This window comes from Carcharodon carcharias, chromosome 3 (assembly GCF_017639515.1).
Source record: "Carcharodon carcharias isolate sCarCar2 chromosome 3, sCarCar2.pri, whole genome shotgun sequence".
NCBI classification, from domain to species: domain Eukaryota; kingdom Metazoa; phylum Chordata; class Chondrichthyes; order Lamniformes; family Lamnidae; genus Carcharodon; species Carcharodon carcharias.
Window position 1 is genome coordinate 218,307,733 of NC_054469.1, and position 16,102 is coordinate 218,323,834.

The 16,102-nt window shown below is 45.2% G+C and overlaps 1 pseudogene; it reads right to left on the reverse strand.

Annotated features, from left to right (window-relative positions):
* Positions 1-10,698: 10,698 nt before the first annotated feature.
* On the reverse strand, positions 10,699-11,064 carry LOC121276087 (annotated as a pseudogene).
* Between the last annotated feature and the right edge of the window lie 5,038 nt (positions 11,065-16,102).

Consider the following 16,102-nt stretch of genomic DNA (forward strand, 5'->3'; position numbering starts at 1 on the left):
AAGTGTCTGACAGGAAATGTCTGACATTGCTAACATTCATAAACCACTCAGGTGTCAAAAACTACTGAATTGAATTACACTCCTACAACCCTCAATTAGCCATTTATTATCTGAAATTTACTGCAATTTAATTAAAAAAACCTTTTATAGCTGTTCAATATAACAAGTTCCAAACACTAGATAAACACATTTGATTCAGGGACACACACACACATATACACTCACACAGACTCACACACACACACACACACACACACACACACACATACACAAATACATTCACACCCTCACACACAGACACACACTCACATGCATAAACTCACACTCACATGCATGCAGACACACTCACATACATACACACACACACTCAGGCACACATACAGACACACACAGGCACACAAATACACTCACACTCTCATATACATACACAGGCTCTCACACACACACACACCCATACTCACACACAAGACACACTTCTAGCGATGTAATGCTGCTATTGTTTAAAGGCATATTACAACATCCCACTTTCAAAGAAGTAGAACTATTTATATTACATGATCATGTTTAGTTACCATTATGTAAGTGTACAGGACTGATGGATACAACTGGTGAATCTGAGTCTCTAAAGTTTTGAAGTAATCTGCTGGTATGCCCAGATCTTGTAATGGTAATCTTGTATGGAGGTTTCTTTAATTGCTCACAATGATCTGTGGGATTGTCATTCTTGAATGTTGTTCCTGGTTGCATTTGGGATCTAGTCCTTGATGCAATAGGACTGCAAGGTGGTTGAGGAGCTGGAAGTGGAGCTGATTTGTCCTCAGTTACATCTCACCGCTGCACCTTTTTGTGCAATGAATTGACAGGACCTTGTTTCTGAACAAATCCTTGTTAGCTGGGCTGTCTGCCAGATACCTTCTGTGGAATCCTGGATATGAACTTGTTGCCGCAAATGTAAACTTGGCAATACTGTACCAATATTTTTATCATGTACGTTGGTCGTCTTCTCTTGTAGTTTTAAAACTTTCTCTCTAGTTTCTGAGAGAGTAGAATGGGTAAGAGTAGGAAAGTTGGTACCCACTGGTCTGCCAAACATGAACTCTGCCAGTGATGGAATAATTGCACTTAAATGTGTCGCTTTCAGGTGTAACATTGCGATGCGTAGATCCTGCTTGGTCTGTCTCTAATTGAAAATGAGGGATTTCACCATGCATATCATTCATTCAGGTAGGCCATTAGAACTAGGGTTATGAGGAAAAGAAGAAGAGAAGTAGATATCTCACTTCTCACACATATCCTGAAGAGGCTTACCAATAACTTGAATATTGTTATCTGTAATGATCTCTCTCAGCACACCAAATGGTGCTATTTTCAGTCTGAGAGGCCAGAATTTCACGCTACCCACTGGCAGGTTTTTAGGCCGGATGGGGGGAGCATGAAATTGAAGGAATGGGATTCCCTCCAGGTTCCCACCCACCCCAACCTCGCAGCAATTCTTTGCTGGGATGGGCAAGGCCTCAGATGGGAAGCCCACCCTTCCCCCAGCTGAGGCCCTTAAGTCACCAATTATTGCTCACGTAAGGGCCTTTTCCTAACCAGTCTCAAGTTTTAGGCTGGCAGAAGGAATAACTTGGTGCCAGGAAAGCTCAAAAAAGAATGGGCTGAGATCTCTGGCGGGAAGGAAGGGGGGCTATCCTCCTTCAGAAACCCCCTAGCTGCAAGCAGCCATGCCCACTAAGGTCCATGGTCATTGGGCCTCCCTCCCCCAAACTCCAGCCTTTCCCCAGACAACCTCGATCGCTCCCTTGGCACACAGCCCCTCCCTACCATCACCAATCAGGGTCATCTTAAACTTACCTTGTCCTCTGGTCCCGTGATTTAGGCTCAGGCATGTGGGTGCACTTCCTTTTCTGTCCATTGCAGCTCTTGTTGATGCAAAGGCTGCAGAGCTGCTGGCCAATCTGATTGGCTGGTACCTCTCTAAGGCGGGATATGGGTAGAACTGAGAAACAAAAAAGGAGCAATCACATTGCCAGGAGTGTACTATAGGCCCCCAAACAGTCAGAAAGAAATAGAAGAGTGGATATGTAAGCAAATTTCAGAGGAGTGTAAAAATAATAGGTTAATAATAGTTGGGGATTTCAACTTGCCCAACATTAATTGGGTTAGTCATAGTGTGATAGGTTTAGAGGAAGCAGAATTCTTAAAATGCACCCAGGAGAACTTTTTAAGCCAGTAACATAGAAGGTCCTACAAGGGAGGGGGCGGTCCTGGGCTTAATTACAGGGTTTGAAGCTATGCAAGTGGTAGAGGTATCAGTGGGGGAGCATTTTGCAGATAGTGATCATAGCTTGGTTAGATTCAAGGTTGTTATGGAAAAAACAAGGATGGGCCAGGAATCAGAGTTCTAAATTGGGGGAAGGACAATTTTAATAAGATTAGATATGATTTGGCCAGAGTGGAGTGGGAGCAGCTACTTTTAGGTAAGTCTGCGTCAGAGTGGTGGGACTCATTCAAGGAGGAAATAGGAAGTGTACAGGGCCAACATATTCTAGCAAAGACAAAGGATGGGATCAACAAATCCAGGGAACCCTGGATGTTGAGGGATGTACAGGATTGGATTAAGAGAATAAGGGAGGTTTATGGCAGATACTGAGGGCTGAAAGCAGCGGAAGCCCTAGAGGAGTACAGGAGGTGTAGGGGGGAACTTAAAAAGGAAATTAGGAGAGCAAAAGGGGACATTAAAATACATTGGCAGGTAAAATAAAGGAAAATCCAAAATTATTTTACAAGTACATTAAGAGTAAGAGGATAACTATGGAAAGAGTAGGGCCCAATAAGGACCATAGTGGTAATTTGTGTGTGGAGCCGGGAGACATAGGTAGGGTTCTAAATGAATACTTTGTGCCGGTGTTCACAAGTGAGAGGGACAACTTGAGTATGGAAATCTGGCAGAAGGACTGTGATATAATTAGAGAAATTAGCATAGAAAGGGAAGAGATTCTAAGTGGTCTGGCAGGCTTAAAAGGAGAAAAATATCCAGGCTCGGATGAAATGCATCCCAGGCAAGGGAGTAGATAGCAGGGGCACTGGCAATGATTTTCAATACCTCCCTGGCCACAGGAGAGATGCCAGAGGATGGGAGGACAGCCAATGTGGTATCTTTATTCAGGAAGGGAGGAAGGGATAAACCAGGGAACTACAGGCCAGTCAGTCTAACCTCAGTGGTGGGGAAACTATTGGGAGCAATTCTGAGGGACAGAATTAATCTACACTTGGAGAGGCAGGGATTAATCAAGGACAGTCAGCATTGTTTTGTTAAGGGGAGGTCACGTCTGACCAATTTGATTGAATCTTTTGAAGAGGCAACCAGGTGTGTAGATGAGGGCAATGCATTTGACGTAGTCTACTTGGACATCAGCAAGGCTTTTGATAAGGTTCCCTGTGGGAGACATAATGAAGGTAAGAGCCATGGGATCCAAAGCAATTTGGCAAATTGGATCCAGAATTGGCTGAGTGGCAGGAAGCAGAGGGTGATGGCCAAGGGGTGTTTTTGTGACTGGATGCCTGTGTCCAGTGGGATTCCACAGGGATCAGTGCTGGGTCCCTTTCTGTTTGTGATATATATAAATGATTCAGACTTGAATGTAAGAGGGTTGATCAGTAAGTTCGCGGATGACACAAAAATTGGTGGGATGGTAAATAGTGAGGAGGATAGCCTTAGATTACAGGAGGATATAGACGGGCTGGTCAAATGAGCTGATCAGCGGTATTTGGAATTTAATCTGGATAACTGTGAGGTGATGTACTTGGGCAGGACAGACAAGGTACGGGAATACACGATGAATGATAGAACCCTGGGAGATACCAAGGTTCAGAGGGGCCTTGGGGTTCATGTCCACAGGTCCCTTAAGGTAGCAGGACAGGTAGATAAGGTGGTTAAGAAGGTAAATGGGAAGCTTGCTTTTATTAGCTGAGGCATAGAATATAAGAGCTGGGAGTTTATGCTGGAGCTGCATAAAATGCTGGTTAGGCCACAGCTGGAGTACTGCACGTAGTTCTGGAATTCACATTATAGGAAGGATGTGATTGCACTGCAGAGAGTGCAGAGGAGATTTACCAGAATGTTGCCTGGGCTGGAGAGTTTTAGTTATGAGGAGAGATTGGATAGACTGGGGTTATTTTCCCCGGAGAAGAGGAGATTGCGGGGATACATAATTGAGGTGTATAAAATTATGAGCGGCATAGATAGGGTGGACAGGAAGGAACTTTTCCCCTTGGTGGAGGGATCAATGACCAGGGGGCATAGATTTAAGGTAAGGGGCAGGGGGTTTAGAGGGGATGTGAGAAAGAATTTTTTCACCCAGAGTGTGGTGGGAAGCTGGAACTCGCTGCCTGAAAGGGTGGTAGAGGCAGAAATCCTCATAACATTTAAAAAATATTTAGATGTGCATTTGCGATGACATGGCATACAAAGCTATGGGCCTAGTGTTGGAAAATGGGATTAGAGTAGTTAGATACTCATTTGAGCGGCGCATACGCTATGGGCCGAAGGGCCTTTTCCTGTGCTGTAGACGTCTATGGCTCTATGACTTCCGCCTGAGTGAGAGTTGAGATCACTTGACGCTCACTCGAGTGTGAAATGGCTGTGGGGCACTCGAAGTCGGCGGGGATGTGCTCCCTGCCAACTTTTCGGTTGGCCGGAAGCGAGCCCCCACCATCCGAAAAATTCAGGTCAGAATGTGCATAAAATTGTGCTTGTCATATTGTACAAATGTCATATAACGAGGTATTTGGAAAAGTAGTCGGTGATGATGATGAAGTCAATGCCATTGGGATGAAAAATGTTGGGTGTGATTTTGGACCAAGGGCGGGTAGGAACTTCACATGGAACCAATGGTTCTTTGTGCTGACTTGGCATATACTCTTGACATGCCTCACACTTCTTGATGATAACTTCAATGTCATTGTTCATACTTGGCCAATAGATTATCTCTCTTGCAAGTCTTCTCTTCCAATCTATGTCCATGTGTGAATGATGAAGTTGTTGAACGATATCTGGTATTTTGAGCTGCCTGCCTCTAAAAATGACTCCCCTGGAGATGCTTAGCTCATCCCAATAAGGGATGCACTCCTCTCCATATGAGCATTACAACCTAGTGCCATTGCCCTGCCTTTTCCCCATACCCCAGCACATTGTTTCTATTCAAATAATCATCCAATGCCCTGTTGAATGCCTCCACCACACTCCCAGGCAGTGCTTTCCAGACCCGAACCACTCGCTGTGTGAAAAAGATTTTTTCTCACAACACATTTGCTTCTTTTGCAAATCACTTTAAGTCTGGGCCCTCTCATTCTCCATCCTTTTACCAGCTGGAACAGCTTCTCCTTATCTACTCTGTCAGCCCCCTCATGATTTTAAACATCTCCATCAAATCTTCTCTTAGCCTTCTTCTCTCCAAGGAGAACAGCCCCATCCTGTCCGATCTATCCTCATAGCTGAAGTTTCTCATCCCTGGGAACATTCTTGTAAACTTTCACCATTTCCTCTGGTAGCTGCCAGCAGTTTTGTTGCACTAAATCTACCAGATCACTTTGGAGAACATCTTCAAGTTCAACATCAATGAAGTCAACTTGTAGACCCAAGGATATATCTTTTGCGTTTGCTGGGTTAGGCAATTTGCTAAGTGTATCCGGTATGACCAGCAAGTTACCTGGCTTGTACCTGATCTCACAGTCGTAACCTTGCCACCTGATGTAAAAGTCATTGGTGAACCCCCTACACTACCCCTAATTGGCTGGTTTTCCCTGCAGCCCATTTTATTGAGCCAGCCCATGAATTGGTTTGAGGAGGGCTTTGTGCCCCAATCAGAGAGGAAGCTCCACCTCTAGGAGCTCCTGACCAATCAAATTGTGGGCAGCACTCTCGACCCAACACCACCACTGGGAGTGGTGGCAACTGCAGGCAATCTTTGATTATAATAGTACGCAGGCTGGACTTACAGGTAAGTCAATGCTCTTGCTGGGCCAGGCTGCTAGGTGAGGGGGTAGTGGGGACCAATATCAGCAGCGCAGGAGAGAGGGGAAACACAGCATGGAGTGGGGTGGGGAGGGGCGGTGGGTGGGGGGGGGTTGGTGGGGAGCTGGGGGCACGGGGGCGTGGTGGGGTACATGAAATACCTGATGGGAGCTTTCAATGGGCACAGTGTACCTGGTACAAGCCACCTGACCCCAGCCCAGCCACAAGGTTCACCAGATTCTTTTGGGCAGTCTTGCCACTTACTGCCAGCTTCCTGGCGATAAATGGTTTGGGTCTGGAATGCATTATCTGGAAGTGTGGTGGAGGCAGGTTCAATCAAGGCATTCAAGAGAGCATTGGATGATTACTTGAATGGAAACAATGTGAAGGGGCACAGGGAAAAAGCAGGGCAATAGCACTAGGTCATAATGCTCACTTGGAGAGCTGGTGCAGACACGATGGGTCAAATGGCCTCCTTCTGTGACGTTAAGATTCAGTGATTTCCGCACTGTGAGTAAAATCCCAGTGGTGGCAGAAAGAGGCCCTGAAGTTGGCCGTTTAAGCAAGCCCACAGGTGAGCTAGCTACCCAATGCCTCCCCTGCCACATGTAAGGTACCTGTGTGGGCAGGCCAGCAGCTGCCATGGCATCGATAGCGTGGCACCCAATTAGGTAACACCCCCGTCGACTGCCATTGTGCCCCCAGGGGCATTGTAACATCCCAGCTAAGGTGTCTAAAACAGCTGAGTTCAATGTGAAAAGCTTTCTTTAAGGGATGTGATAGGATCAATCAGCAGGACCTCTTTATTTCAACCCTGAAGTCAACCCTGTGTTATGGGTGTGGTTGGCTTCACCCAAGATGATTTTAAAGCAGCCATTAACGATCACAGAAACTTGATTTATACTGGATGCACTTTCTGTTTAAAATCCCCCAAACTTTTGCATTGGCTTAGCTGGTCTCACCTGGTTGTGTTGATAAAACCAGTGCCAATTAGTGGAAATCTTATCCTGTCAGATATAAAGTTTAAAAATGAATTAAAAATAATTTTCCACCAAATGGTTCGGGATCTTTTGAAGTTTATGGGTCAATGATGTCTTCAACATATAAATAACTGCAAAGCACCAACATAATTGATGTGGGGCCTCATTTGTCTCCTTCCAGCTCACTACTTTTCTTCCATTCAACTCCTTGGCAACTAATCAGCCCCTGTTTAGTTTTAAATTTATGTCCCAGTTATGAGCTACATCCACCCTGTCCTGTTAATGATGGAGGAGTGGGGGGGAGGGAGGGTGCTTGTAATTTTCTACTTCCTAACGTTTCAAAATTAGAACTTAGATAGCAATTAACTTTGAATTTTGGGACAATTGTGATCTTATTTTGGGGAGAACAGGTCCGCTGGGAATGAAATGAATCGCTGCAGCCGAAATAAATGAATTCCGATTTCGGGACAAAGGGCTTTAGAGGTGAACTACATAGACGATGGTGCCAAACATACTTTAGGGCATTGGAGGGAGTTTGACTGCCACATATTCATTGATGACACCAATCCACCATTAATCCATTCCAGTGCACATTGGGAAGAACACAGCAGTCGAGAAGTAATTGCTGCCACCTGGGAATTGAGTAAAGAAATTCATCCTCCATATAATTCAGTTGGAATCTGAGGAAACCTAAACAGGCAGGGAATGAACAAATTGAATACATTTCTATTGAATAAATACAAATTGGGTTTCAGGAGCAACACATCAGCTGCAAATTAATAAATAAAGTGAACATCCCTGAAATAGGTTCAGTACAGTTTTGTTGGGCAGAGCTGGCCAGCAATGAATTGGTTAGTCAAAGAAATGATAATTTGTTAGCTAATTTCAACAGGTAACATTAGGCCTTGTGAAGAGGATTGCAGCCACCACCTGAATGGTTAATTCTCTCACCTCAGTATTAGATTGCAGATTGGATGAAGGGTAAAGTGGAGGAAGGGATGTGGGACCAAGGCCAGTAGATTTGATCATGGTGACATGTTCTTGAGAAGAGTAAAATCTGGGAGGGATTTGGTTCCCGATGGCCAGTTTCCATTTTATATGTTTCTTGTCATTTTCACCCCTCCCCCCACCACCACATCAAACATACTTGTTTACATATTTTTTAAAAATTGCCTCTCCCTCAGCAACACATTAAGAAGATTCATTATTTACATATTGAAGTTAAATATCCTTTAATAATATAGGCACTTCAGACTAAATTGTAAACGATTGAAAAACCCTGAAGTCAGACTGATAAATGTTTGTAAGGAGAAGCAGTTTACCGTTTTTAATCCTGAGGACTTGTTTAGCAGATGCAAAGGTAACACAGGGGCACGAGGTAGAGTAGAGGATGGAAGCTGTGCAACACTGGTTCATACCTCTACTGTTAAACTATTGGTTCAAAGTTGATTCAAACTGAGGCATGTAAACCCCCACAGATGATCGTGGGTAAGATCAGTTTCAATAGAATATAAGCACAGCGAGATACTATTGATATTTTGGTATGAATCCTACATTGATCTAGTAGGAGGTCTGCATTTTTCCTGGTTTTGTTTAAAAGGAAGCATTTATTCAGTGTAGCAAGAAATTGACTCTGCATTCACTGAAAACGTATCTGATGTGGGAGTGCTTGATACTTGATGCACAAAGAGGCAAATAAATGCCAAGCAGAGTGACTCACCTGCTAGTACTGTGCACTGAAGATGGCTAAAGATCCACTCAACATCCCTCTCTCTGGATGCTGACAGGACTCGGCCACCCCTGCTGTAAGGAAAATTAAGGGTGTAACTGAGGTCTAAAGTTAGAAAATTCAGTTCAGGCCAAGCAACTACAAAGTAAAATTTAGGTGCAGTTCCTGCAGATTTACATGTAGCTTCCTTGGAATGGGTTCACAAGAACAACGATAGCTAGGTCAGAATGCAATGAGAAGGGGTTAAAATTTTGAGTCATATGAGGGTCAGCAACATGCTTAGGAACAGGACAAATGTATTTAGCAAAATGGCCTCCCAATAACCTTTGATCTCATCACCCCTTTCAGGGGTGTCAAAGGAGGAGAATAGAATGAGAGAAAAAACTTGGGAAAGGGCTCTGACTCAGTCAGGGATCCTGTTAACAACTGTTAACAACTTGGCTGAGGAGAAAATCTAAGACATTTCAGAAGAGCTGGTGCAGAAAGCAGATTATCACAAAGCAAATGTAAGGAAAATAAAAGAATATTACTTTTGAAATGAATGAATAGATTTTGAAATTAATTCATAGACAAATTAATTGTAATCATTTTATACAAGTATGAATTAATTCATAAATCTGTTAATCAATTTAAAAATTAATGTTAAATGTACTCATTAATTCAGAAATATTTTGCCTTTGATATGTAAACCTTTTAATTACAAATTATGCTGGTGTTAAATTGAAAGCTGTATAATTACAAATTACCCAAGTGAGTGAGAGTTAGAGGTCTTATGTTAAACATTAAGTTTTACATTGGTTTATGATTTTAAAAAAGTTATAAATATATTTTTTAAATAATTAAATAGATTGTGTTAAATTATGCATAAAAGTAAATTTGCAACTCACAGGGTGTCACAACTTGAATGCTTTTGAAATTAAACAAATTAAAATTTACTGTTTATAATCAAGTTGCAAATATGTTTTAATATTTATATGAATTACAAATGTATGCCTTTATGGTCCAGAACTTCTGTGCCGTGGCAGTTACCATCAGGTTGCTCGTCCACTCCTATTCACTTACTCAGGTTGGGAGCTGCACGTTTCTCACCTAACTTTCTGTGCCAGAGTTGGTGGGAAATGTGCAGCGCAGTAGCTCCAGAGTCCACCACTGCAGGGGAGTAAGGTCAGGGGGAGTGAAGTCGTGCTCCCCATCACAGGTCACCAGGCTATGCCCCTTTATTTTTGAAAATATGATTTTTTTTTAACTTTCAATTGACTGGAAATTTTGCGATTTGAATGGATACAGAGCAAACTGCTTAAAAATGCAAGGCAATATTCCAAGGTGAAGGTGAGAAACAAACAAATTGTTCTCAGGGGAATGTGAAGTGAGAGACATTTCCTGTAATCCAGACACCCATTGAAATCCGTAAGTCTCTAAGGAACAGACATTAAAAATGCAAAGTTCTGCACATTGAAACAATGGCTGCAACAGGCAAACACACCCAAAGCCTCTTGGAAGTACATAACGGGCAGAATTTTCAGGTCGGTGGGCGGGTGCGATTAGCGGATCTGGGAGTAACTGGGAAACGCCCACCGCGATCGGCCCCCAACTGTGATTTCACGCTGGCTGGTTCACTAACGCTGAAAACCTTAGTGCTGCCAGGGTGAGAGCGGGAGGAGGCCGGGCGCTGACACGAGTGTGAACAAATGTGGAATGAAAGCTCCCTGAAGGCAGGGAGCTCCCTCTGGGAGCTGAAGACTTCAAAACAACTAAATAAAGATTTTAAAATCAGAACAAGAAGGTTCGAGCGTCACAAACAGTCACCTGAATGTATACATTATAAAAATTCTGTCTCTAGATTTGTTTTATTTAATAATGGAAACCTCATCCTGCCCTTGGACAAGGTTTCATGAAAAATGCAAAGGCCGCCTGGCTGATTTGCCCGTCTGCCAACTGTGAGGTTGAATGTTTTCCAGCCTATTGTGGGGGTTTTACTTGGAGCTGGTGCACTTGGTCACCGCCTTTGTCCCTGCCGATATGACGTGCTTGGCCAGTTCCCCGGGCAGCAGCCCGGTCTGGATCTCCCAGGAGCTGATGGTGCTGCGCTTGTTGTAATGGGCCAGGCGGGAAGACTCGCCCACAATGCGCTCGAAAACATCGCTCACGAACGAGTTCGTGATGCTCATGGCCTTGGAGGAGATGTCGGTGTCGGGGTGAACCTGCTTCAACACTTTGTAGACGTAGATGGAGTAACTCTCCTTCCTCGACTTTCACTGCTTCTTCCAGCCGTTTGCTGATGGTTTCTTTAAGGCTTTCTTGGCTCCCTTCTTGGGAGCTGGTTTCTTCTCATCTACCATCTTCAGTTTCAGACATAGAAAGGATGGACCATGAAAAATTGGGGACAATTACGACTTTAATGGGCTTAATTGCCCTCTTGGTTGTCGGTGGGCACGCTCCCGATTTTTGCGTGTGCCCACCACCTCAAGTATCACACGAGCACAGGGTGACATCGGGACACTCTCCTGATGTCATCACGTGCTATTTTACGCTTGAGCGGGTTGGCTGCGCGCCTGCATGCCAACTTGAAAATTCTGCCCAATGGGTGAAGCATTTCAAGGAAACGCTACCCAGCCACTAGAAAAAGATTGCAAGTGACACAGTCTCTGTCAAGAAAGTTTTCAGCAGAGGAAGCATGCTGAATGCTGCTCTCCCTCCCTCTCTCTCTCTATTTTGGAATAAGTGTGTCCTCCGGCTCGAGAAGCCAACAGTATCAGGAACGTGCCAGCAAACTGAGATCTCGTAATAATTGCAACATTTTCTGCATCAGTTCACATCCAAGAAACCAGCTAACCTGAATCGGCCGCAGTGATTAAAATCCATGCCTCAAGGACAATCAAAGAACACTTAACTGTATATTTTTATTACCTTTTTTATTGGACTCTAACTCCTCTTATTTCTGATAAGTGTGTATGTATGTGTGTGTGTGTGTGCGTGTGTGGTGGGGGTTTGGGTGGTGGTGGGGGGCAGGGGGAAGATGTGCCGGGGGCAATTGACTGCACAAAGGTCGAATATTTGATGCCACATTTTTATTATTTTCCTTGGGTTTAGCAGTTAATAAGTTTGATCTTTCTTTGACTCAGGACAGGTTGATAAGGTAGTTGAGAAGGCATATGAAATCCTTTCATTTAGTAGCTGAAGCATAGAATATAAGAGCAGGGAGGTTATGCTGGAACATATAAAACATGAGTTAGGTCAGAGCTTGAGTACTGTGTGCAGTTCTGGTCACCTCATTACAGAAAGGATGTGATTACATGAGAGAGGGTACAGAGGAGATTGATGAGGATGCTGCCAGGGCTGGAAAATTACAGCTATGAGGAAAGATTGGATAGGCTGTTCTGCTTGGAACAGGGGAGGTTGAGAGAGAGTTGATTGAGATGCACAAAATTGTGAAGGGTCTGGATAGAGTGGATGGAAAGGGCCTATTTAACTTAGCAGAGAGGTCAGTGGTCAGTGGCTAGCTGGCATAGATTGAAAGCGATTGGTAGAAAAATCAGAGGGGAGATAAGGAAATACCTTTTCACCCAGAGGGTTGTGGGGGTCTGGAATTCACTGCCTGAAAGGGTAGTAGATGCAAAAACCCTCAGCTCATTTAAAAGGTGTTTGGATATGAACCTCAAGTGCTGTAACATGCAGGGCTATGGACCCAAATGGTGGAAAGTGGGATTAGGCTGGCTGGCTGTTCTTCAGCTGGCACAGACCGAACGGCCTCTTTCTGGAAACTTTCTATGAGTCTATTCTATAAGAGAACCTTGTTGCTCCTTATTGCTCACCGCATAAATAGTTAAATACATTTGGATTCACAAAAGACATATACTTGTGAAAAAGAAAGTTGAACCTTTGTAGTGACCTATCGAGAAGTTTGAATAGAGGGGAACCAGTTCACCCTTTCTCACCTGGTCACAACACCCAGCGCTAGCTGCTGTAGCCAAGTAAGTTTAAAGGTCCCAGTCACTGTGAGAAGCCAAGGAGAAGGAAAGTGTGTGAGGTAAGTGGGTGAAGGGTTAGTGTGGTGAGGGGGGTCAGGAGGGTTGTTGGGGGCTGGGGGTTAGTCTGGGGTTAGTTGTGGGGCTCCACTGGGGAGTTGAAGGGTGTGGGGGGGGGGGGTTGCAGGGAGGGGGTGATGGGATGGGTCTGTACCATAGTTAACCAAGAGCTAGAAATAGTTTGAATTCTTCTAAATTCTCCCGGGTAACTATTCTGCTAAGAGAGTCAGAACCACTCAAAGTCTCCAATTTAAATGGTTCCAGGTGCAGTTGTAATTGCCCATCGAATGTTTAAACTTCCCGGGCAATTCCTGTGCAGTCCTTGCCTGGGGATTTCCAGGGGATGTCCCCTAGTGCAACTTCTGGGGTACCTCTGGGGTACAAACACTCCTCCACTCCCCCAATGACTCCCACCACCAGGAAATGGAAGTTCTGGGCTATATATATGTTTTGAATGTTAGTTATAGGGATGTTGGCATTGCTCATCCCTAATTGCCCTTGAGAAGGTGGTGGTGAGCTGCCTTCTTGAACCGTTGCAGTCCATGTGGTGTAGGTACACCCACAGTGCTGTTAGGGAGGGAGTTTCAGGATTTTGACCCAGCAACAGTGAAGGAACGGCAATATATTTCCAAGTCAGGATGGTGAGTGACTTGGAGTCAAAGTTTGAGATGGTGATGTTCCTCTGCAGCTGCTGCCCTTTTCCTTCTAGGTGATAGAGGTCGTGAATTTGGAAGGTGCTTTTCAAGGGAGCTTTAGTGAGTTCCTGCTGTACATCTTGTAGATGGTACACACTGCTGTCACTGTGTGCTGGTGGTTGAGGGGGAATGGGTTTGAGATGATGGATGGAGTGCTGATCAAATGGGCTACTTTGTCCTGAATGGTGTTGAGTTTTTTTTAATCTTATTGGTGCTGCACTCACCAGGCAAAGGGACAGTATTCCATCATACTCCTGACTTGTATCTAGGTGGTGATCAAATCTGGGGAGTTATGAAGTGAGTTACTACCGCAAAAGCCAGTCTCTAACCTGCTCATGATCCACAGCATTTATGTGGGCTTTTTCCAGTTGGGGGGGGTGAGTTGGGGCACGAGTGGGTTGCGGTGGTCCAAGACACAGCACTCATAAGCGGAGGTTTACGGCACTATAAACACAAGAGGGGTTTTACTTCAGCTGAAACATGTTCTATGTTCAAATGGTGTAAACATGACCAACATATAAAGATGTTATGTTTCATGGTCTGAATGTGCTTATGGTTCTCAGAGATGTTGGGCATGGGAGTGGCTTCTGATAGATGGGAAGGCCTGCAAACTTTATTTCAGAGGTGGTTAGTTGACATAGGGGTCACAGGATGGCCTGGTGAGGAACGTTCAGTAAGGAGGCATCACGCTTGCCCTCAGTTTCAAGCCAGGCCTTGGGTGCATGGCTGAATGAACAGAGAATCAAGGCCTCCTGCTCTCCCTGCCTCCCACAAGGTGCAACGCTTCTGCAGCCACATCCTCACCCTGGGCCTCCGCCAGCTCCTCATCAGACTCATCAGTTGAGTCATCCTCTGTGGCCTGGGGAGCTGCCTGGCTGTCTTCACCTTCCAAACAGTCGCCCCTTGAGAGAGCCAAACTGTGCAGAGCGCAGCACACGATGACAATAAGTGAAACAGGCTCTGGAGGATATTGCAGTGCTCCACCTGATTGGCCCAGATAGCAGAGCTTCATCTTGAGTCAGCCAATGGAACTATCAATCACTGCCCTTGTAGAAGCATGACTTCTATTGTACCCCTCCTCCGCTTCTGCCCTTGGGTGTTAGAGTGGCATCATGCGCCACCTTTTCAGGGGAATAGCCTTTGACCCATAGGAGTGAACCAGCCAACCAAGCTACAGCCTCAGCACCTGGGAGTGTTGCAGGGTGTACACATCATGGGAGCTGCCCGGGTACCGGGCACAGGCCTGCAACATCTGAGTCCTGTGGCCTCAAACAATCTGGATGTTGTTTGTTAATGAAGGCACCTGGCTTGCCCACTGGTGCCTTGATGGCCACTTGACTGCGGTCTGTGACTCTCTGGATGCAGGGGAACCCAGCAATTGCGGCCAAGCCTCTGGCTCACTCAGCCTGGCTGGCTTCATCAGTCCAGAAACGAATGAAGTTCATGACCTATCTGAACAGAGCGTCAGTGACAAGCTTAACGTAGCTGTGGGCAGCAGATTGGGAGACACCACATAAATCACCCACTGACCCCTGGAATGAATCTGAGGTGAAAAGGTTCAGAGCCACTGTCACCTTAAGAACCACTGACATCAGGTGACCACCACCACAGTTGAGGCTATCTCTGAGCCAAACATGTGGCTTTTTAAAATTCATTTATGGGATGTGGGCTTCACTGGCTGGGCCAGTGTTTATTGCCCATCCCTAGTTGCCCTTGAGAAGGTGGCGGTGAGCTGCATTCTTGGACCACTGCAGTCCATGTGGTGTAGGTATACCCATGTGCTGTTAGGGAGGGAGTTCCAAGATAATGATCCAGCGACAGTGAAGGAACGGCAGGTCAGGATGGTTTCCAAGTCAGGATGTTTTGTGGCTTTGAGGGGAACTTCCAGGTGGCAGTGTTCCCATATATTTGCTCCCCTTGCCCTTCTAGATGGTAGCAGTTGTGGGTTTGGAAGGTGTTGCTTAAGGAGCCTTGGCAAGCTTCTGCAATGTACCTTGTAGATGGTACACACTGCTGCTACTGTGCGTCGGTGGTGGAGGGAGTGAATGTTTGTGGATGGGATGCCAATCAAGTGGGCTGCTTTGTCGTGGATGTTATCAAGCTTCTTGAGTGTTGTTGGAGCAGCACCCATGCAGGCAATTGGAGAATATTCCATCACAGCCCTGACTTGTGTCTTGTAGATGGTGGACAGGCTTTGGGGAGTCAAGATGTGAGTTACTCGCCAGAGGATTCCTAGTCCTTGACCTGGTCTTATAGCCACAGTAGTTATATGGATAGTCCAGTTCAGTTTCTGGTCAATGGTAACCCCCAGGATGTTGATAATGCTACTGATTGTCAAGGGGCAATGGTTAGATTCTCTCTTTCTGGGGATGATCATTACTTGGCACTTGTGTGGTGCGAATGTTACTTGCCACTTATCAGCCCAAGCGTGGCTATTGTCCAGGTCTTGCTGCATTTGGACATGGACTGCTTCAGTATCTGAGGAGTCACAACTGAAGCTGAACATTGTACAATCATCAGCAAACATCCCCACTTCTGACCTTATGATGGAAAGAAGGTCATTGATGAAGCAGCTGAAGATGGTTGGGCCCAGGACACTACCCTGAGGAACTCTCATATTGATGCCCTGGAACCAAGGCAGTTAACCTCCAACATCA